This window comes from Anomaloglossus baeobatrachus, chromosome 4 (genome assembly GCF_048569485.1).
Source record: "Anomaloglossus baeobatrachus isolate aAnoBae1 chromosome 4, aAnoBae1.hap1, whole genome shotgun sequence".
In the NCBI taxonomy this organism is placed as follows: Eukaryota; Metazoa; Chordata; class Amphibia; order Anura; family Aromobatidae; genus Anomaloglossus; species Anomaloglossus baeobatrachus.
In genome coordinates, this window is record NC_134356.1 from 168,097,828 (window position 1) to 168,104,006 (window position 6,179).

Genomic DNA, 6,179 nt, shown 5'->3' on the forward strand with positions numbered 1-6,179 from the left:
ATCTGTGCCCCATTTGCCTTCAAGAGCCACTGCAGAGGTATTGGGAGGGCTGGGGATAGCCTGAACAACACCTCTCTGACTTACTATTGGTGGGACATAGACCAGCGCCTAAGACAATGGTCCTGTGTCCACCCCTGGGCAGATAACAGGCTGGAGAGGTGTGATTCAGACTTTCCACATCACTTCTCATACTTCTGCAGCAGCCATGTTGGGTATGAACAGAACAGGGCACCCATCACAGATAAAGGATCAGTGATGGGGTGGAGGTCAATATGTATAGTCACTATACATTAGAAATCAATAGTCACATTTACTATAGAGGGAAGAGGGTCACTTGAAGGAGGTTAATACCTATTTAAATGACAATGTATCCGGAGTTCTAATACATTCAGGAGGGGCACACTCCAGTTTAGCGCTTATTTCTTACATTTTATCTCACAGTGCTTTTGATACTATTCAATGACTGCATATATAGCTTTTCACCACAGTTAAGGGTCCTCATTTATCATAAGGGATTAGTGCCCCCAGTTGGTACAGGCTAAGCAGGCCTCAGCTAGCACCGGTCATGGTCTCTTAACAGTTTAGATTCTGCTGTGGCAACAACAGCTATATCACTCCCATCAGCGCTCCCCAGTCCTCAGCTCTGGGCATACCAGTTGTTTCAATGGCAACCCAAGGCCAAATAATGACTTTAGGGTCTGTCAGTTACGGTGGCCTTTTATTTTCCTGTCATCAACAAGGTCTAACAGGCCATGTGTCAATCTCACACGGCCAAATCTGCTATAAGTGGCAGTGTGCCGCCCCACGTCAGCAGCCGAGCTGCTCGGATCCGGATCCGCGGTGGCTCGAGGGGCGTCAGGACCCGGGGGTCGTGCGGCCACTCAAATTAAGGGGGGTATTTACAGGGGATAGTGTATTTACAGTTAGTGACGCCACCCATGGTGTGTGGTAAGGTTGGAGTACCACCGCTGCCATTGGGGAGTACCCGGGGTGATGACAGGGTGCAGCCAGGTGTTGCGATCCTCCATGGGTAGGGGGATGCCCCGGGCCTCGGTTGTGGAGTTGGGGAGTGCCATTGGGGGTGAAAGGGTCAATGGCGTACTCACTCAGTCAGTCCATAAAGCTGACACCGACAACTTGGTAAACCAGAGTTCTGGACACCGCTGCCGCTGAGGGCAGCACGTTTGGATCCCGTCCCTGGTGGTGTTGACTGATGATCTGTGACCTTTTCCCTGGCACTTAGGCTGCTTCTTAGTTGGCCCCGATAGCTTGAAACTAGTCGGGTCCCGCTCCCCAGTATGGCTAACTGAGGGAGCTTGCTCTCAGGGTTCACGCTTGGGATTTCCTTGACCGTTTTAGTGGAAAGTCCTATCCCCCTCATTGCACTAGTACCCCGATTTTGGAGCGGGTGGAGAGCGGATCTTGAAGGCTCCGTTCTCATCGGGTGAATTGTTAGGTTGCCTGAAGCTACTCCCTGACCTAGGGTCCACGTACCCCATCGTGCCCTGGTCCCAGCCCAGTGATGGTACAAGGTCGCCAACTGTCCTCCACGACAATACTGTGCCCCTTGTCACGATCCCCTGCGACCGGGGTTCCAGCTCCTACTAGGCCCAGACCATCGTCTGTCACCTAGTTACTTCCAAGGAGCCCAGCTCCTGACCTCCTCTCCCCTTCACTTGCAACACTACAGTGGCCTACTCCTGACACTCCTGACCTCCCGTTACCAACCCCCAAAGTGGGCGACCGTATTCCACTCAGGCCGTCCACTGGTGTGTCTGGTGGGTGTGGTGCAGAGTGTTCCTAGGATTTTGATTAGCTGGTTTTGGCAACACCAAAAGTTAGGGACCCCTAACCAAGGAGGAGATGGATATTGCACAGAAGGGCAGATTGCACAATACCCTGTGACGACCTGACAGGCCAGGGCGTCACAGCAGTAACCTTGCAGCACAATGAAAGTGATAGGAGGAAAGTTGCTACCATGAGGGCACAAAAAAATCTCACGAGATTGGCCTTTTTTTGGCTTGCTGCTTGCAGTACCGTTTGAGGTTGCAATGCGACCCCATTCTTTTGTATTGTGAGGTGATAGAACAGCCACTAATAGTGAACTTTAGCCACAATACCGGTGTTGCGGTCTTAATACACAACAATGGAAAAGCTTTGCAGTGCATCAGACCAGAAATTGAAGTGTAAAAATGCTCAAGTCTCATAGTTGGATTTAGCTATAAAAAAAAAAAATAATCAAGGAAAATGTTTTGCCATGAAAAAAATGAAAATTTTATGGGAAAAAAAAAGAAAAATGGAATAGGAACTATTGTTATTGCTGCATCTAGATAACCCTAGGTATAAAATTCTGACCTTTAAATCTGTATGGTGAACACCATAAAAACAACAATAAATAACATACCAATAAATACAAAAATAAGTTTTTGTTTATCATACTGCCAGACAAAAAATGGTATAAAAGGGATCATAAAGTTAAAATAAATGGTATTACTAAAATGTCAACTCATCCTACCAATAATACAGTTAGGTCCAGAAATATTTGGACAGTGACACAAGTTTTATTATTTTAGCTGTTTACAAAAACATGTTCAGAAATACAATTATATATATAATATGGGCTGAAAGTGCACACTCCCAGCTGCAATATGAGCGTTTTCACATCCAAATCAGAGAAAGGGTTTAGGAATCATAGCTCTGTAATGCATAGCCTCCTCTTTTTCAAGGGACCAAAAGTAATTGGACAAGGGACTCTAAGGGCTGCAATTAACTCTGAAGGCATCTCCCTCGTTAACCTGTAATCAATGAAGTAGTTAAAAGGTCTGGGGTTGATTACAGGTGTTTGGTTTTGCATTTGGAAGCTGTTGCTGTGACCAGACAACATGCGGTCTAAGGAACTCTCAATTGAGGTGAAGCAGAACATCCTGAGGCTGAAAAAAAAGAAAAAATTCATCAGAGAGAAATCAGACATGCTTGGAGTAGCAAAATCAACAGTCGGGTACATTCTGAGAAAAAAGGAATTGACTGGTGAGCTTGGGAACTCAAAAAGGCCTGGGCGTCCACGGATGACAACAGTGGTGGATGATCGTCGCATACTTTCTTTGGTGAAGAAGAACCTGTTCACAACATCAACTGAAGTCCAGAACACTCTCAGTGAAGTAGGTGTATCTGTCTCTAAGTCAACTGTAAAGAGAAGACTCCATGAAAGTAAATACAAAGGGTTCACATCTAGATGCAAACCATTCATCAATTCCAAAAATAGACAGGCCAGAGTTAAATTTGCTGAAAAACACCTCATGAAGCCAGCTCAGTTCTGGAAAAGTATTCTATGGACAGATGAGACAAAGATCAACCTGTACCAGAATGATGGGAAGAAAAAAGTTTGGAGAAGAAAGGGAACGGCACATGATCCAAGGCACCCCACATCCTCTGTAAAAAATGGTGGAGGCAACGTGATGGCATGGGCATGCATGGCTTTCAATGGCACTGGGTCACTTGTGTTTATTGATGACATAACAGCAGACAAGAGTAGCCGGATGAATTCTGAAGTGTACCGGGATATACTTTCAGCCCAGATTCAGCCAAATGCCGCAAAGTTGATCGGACGGCGCTTCATAGTACAGATGGCCAATGACCCCAAGCATACAGCCAAAGCTACCCAGGAGTTCATGAGTGCAAAAAAGTGGAACATTCTGCAATGGCCAAGTCAATCACCAGATCTTAACCCAATTGAGCATGCATTTCACTTGCTCAAATCCAGACTTAAGACGGAAAGACCCACAAACAAGCAAGACCTGAAGGCTGCGGCTGTAAAGGCCTGGAAAAGCATTAAGAAGGAGGAAACCCAGCATTTGGTGATGTCCATGGGTTCCAGACTTAAGGCAGTGATTGCCTCCAAAGGATTCGCAACAAAATATTGAAAATAAAAATATTTTGTTTGGGTTTGGTTTATTTGTCCAATTACTTTTGACCTCCTAAAATGTGGAGTGTTTGTAAAGAAATGTGTACAATTCTTACAATTTCTATCAGATATTTTTGATCAAACCATCAAATTAAACGTTACAATCTGCACTTGAATTCTGTTGTAGAGGTTTCATTTCAAATCCAATGTGGTGGCATGCAGAGCCCAACTCGCGAAAATTGTGTCACTGTCCAAATATTTCTGGACCTAACTGTAAGTCCTCATACTGCTCTGTTAGGGGAATTTTTAGTTATTCTGAGAATATAGCAATGCAAAAACTAATAATTTTTTCAAAAAATGTTTAGTGTGCAAAAGTAGCAAAACATAAAAAAAAAATCAAACTAACTTTGATTTTTTGGTTCAGTACATTACTTTTTATGCACGGCGCACAGTGTAGGAAATAAATAAAAACATGAAAACCATTCCTTTGGGGTTTTTTTAATTTTTGTTGCTATCTATGTAAAAAAAAAAAACATCTCCATCAGACATTAGCGATTATGTTGCACACTCAGCGCTGCTGCAGCGCATTGTGTATCAAGATGGCCTAGTCCTATGTGTATGTCTGAAAAACATCTGATGTGAGTGACCAAAACGTCACAAATGTATACATAGTTTTAATAGGACCACCACAATAAACTTTGAGGGTTTTTTCATCTGATTCACATTTGAGTGCCAGATAGTGTTGAGCGGACCCGGATCCGCACTGTTTGAGAGCCCGATCCGAGTCCGACCAGTACCCGGGATTCGGGGTGCACAATCCGGATCCTTTTTCTCTCTCTCTCTCTCTCGCTCTCTCTCTCTCTCTCTCTCTCTCTTATGGAGACACATACTGGCCATATGAGAGCCGAAAGAACACACTTTTAGTCTCTGTCTGGGTACGTTACTGTGTACATTGGAAAAAGCACCCAACTGTAGGCTAAGTGCACAGATGCAGTGTATACATAGCTTGGCATGTCTTATTATACAGCTTAGGATATGTTGATATCCTTGTGGAAAGGTGGATTGTAACCCCTGAGGAGGTGGATGTTTAGCTCAACGTCTTCATCATGGCTACTTTTTAGCTGTAGAACGTTCTGTCCATGGAAAGTGTAAATCTTACCTGTACACATAGTACAATGTGGCCCAATAATATTTCCTCTCTTTAATGGGTGACCACTACATTTGTCCTCCAGAATGTAATAATAAAAAAATTGTCACTCTGTCCCTTAACTTATACTGTTCTAAGTTAACTTGACCTTTATTCCACATCTACAGACTAATTAGTACACGCACAATAAAACTGACTTTGTACCGCTCACCTCATTATTTGCTATGAAAGCATGAGGAATATCACTTAATCAATTTAACTTAACCCTCGTATTGAATCTTTTCTAAGTATAGTGAAAATTACAAGGCTTTTATATTAAGGTTTTGATCCTCTCACCTCAATGAACCCTGTGACATCTACAATAAAAAAATCTAGTCATAAACACAATTAAAACATATGAGAAGATCATATTATTTAGGCCTGTGCTTCTGGACCAGTGGACCCAATTTGGTACTAGGAATTAAAGATTTCTACAGAACCAGTGAACCCCTTTGGCGCTTTTTGGAGATCAATATGCAAAGTCACCTTCTCATAAAGCGAAATAAGCAATCTCAAATGTAGCGCCTAGCAAATGTCAAGGTCCAACTCTAATAAGTCTGGCAACATGATTAAAACTACATACCATGCCAGGAGCCTGTGTACAGACCGGCTGTTTCAGGTTCTTTGCCTCTCATCAGTGTAGAGCAAGATATGACTGGCTGTTACAGGCATTGCTCCATGGGGAAAAATCCCCACCAAATTAGATCTTTCACAGAGCAAAAGCAAGTACCACCTATGAGCGGTGACTATCCTACAAGTCAGTATCCAAACTATTAACAAATCTTGCAACATATCCAGCATAGCCACCTCTCAAAGGTAATATTTTCAAGTTTCTATCCCTCTGCGAGAGAACTAATTTGCATGCTTTTTCTCCAAGGTGCTTTGCCTGTGACTCCATACTGAGTTTGAACCCACTGATTATCTGTGGTTTTGCTTAAAAGATGTAACATCAGTTTTCTCTGCACTAATTCGCAGGGACGGTGATGCACTCACCTTAGCACCCATGTCAACAGTTGCGTCTCCTGGCTTCCAGGACCCGTGCTCTCCACGTGGGTTTCCTAGACATGGGCTTAGCTTGCACGCACTCCCCGA